Consider the following 1,282-nt stretch of genomic DNA (forward strand, 5'->3'; position numbering starts at 1 on the left):
ACAGAAGTGGTTCTGATTGGGTTATCAGCACTGTGGAGACATATTTTCATTTTCATTCAGTTCTAAGAATTTTTTAATTTCCCTTTTTAATTTCCTCTACAACCTATGGGTTGTTTCTTAATATTATTTAGTTTTCCAGACATATGGTATTTTTGTGGTCATCCTTTGTTATTAAATTCTAATTTTATTGTATTATAGCTGAAGAACATGGTCAAGATGGTGTATATGATCCAATTCCCTTGGAATTTATTGAGGTTTCTTTTATGGCCTAATTAACAGTCAATTTTTTGTGAATATTTCTTCCATATGTGCTCAAAAATGTGCATAAAAAGATGGTGTATCCTGTTTTTTAATATATAGCATTTCTTCTCTCTCTCACTATATATATGAACATTATACATATATAAGATACACGTGAATATGTATTATATATAAACATATACACATGTGTACACATAAATTCAAGCTATACAAATATGTGACATAAAATATGTAAATATTTATATAGCTTGAATTTGTGAATTATATTTTTCAGATCTTGCTATTTGTATTTTTAATCTCCTGTCCTATCAATTTCCATGAAGGTTTGTTAATATTTCTAACTACACTTCTTGATTTATCTGTTTTCACGCTCACTATTCGTTGCTTGATACATGTCGAGGCCATAAGGTTAGCAGCATGTACGCTCATCACTGTAAACTCTCGGCAAGAAACAGCGTGGAGAAGAGGCAGTTTCTCTGGGCTGAGACCCCCCAGCCCTGGGACTGTGTAGACAGAGGGTGGTGTTGAGGGGCCAGAGGGCAGCCAGCTGCCACACATCTGTTCTCATCAACTCCTCAGCCCAGCAGGGATTTGTGATGGCCTCAGATGCCACTGACCTGGGATTTCTGCGGCAAAACTCGAGAAAATTGTGCCAAAGCCACTTGGACAAGGACCCAGAGAAGAACCTGAGAGCCCTTCCCCCAACCTGTGCTCCCCGTGCCACTTCCAGGTGCTTCCACCCACATCAGCCTCACTAGGGGCCCCACAGCCACAGCTGGACAGCTGCAGTCAGGCTCTCTACCTTTTTTGTTGCTGTTTTGTTGTTTTTGTTCATTTGTGGAACATGAACAGATACCTTCCCTTTAAAAAGAAAAAAGTTTCTCCAAGGTTGATTTTAGGGAAGGAAGGAAAAAGCAACCTGTATTGGTTTGCCATTTTGACAAAAATCAGAAAAGTCACCCTTCAATTCCCCCCCACCCCAAAAGTATTCATTTAGTTTTCTCTTTAGTCATCTATGGAA

This window comes from Microcebus murinus, chromosome 2 (genome assembly GCF_040939455.1).
Source record: "Microcebus murinus isolate Inina chromosome 2, M.murinus_Inina_mat1.0, whole genome shotgun sequence".
NCBI lineage: Eukaryota > Metazoa > Chordata > Mammalia > Primates > Cheirogaleidae > Microcebus > Microcebus murinus.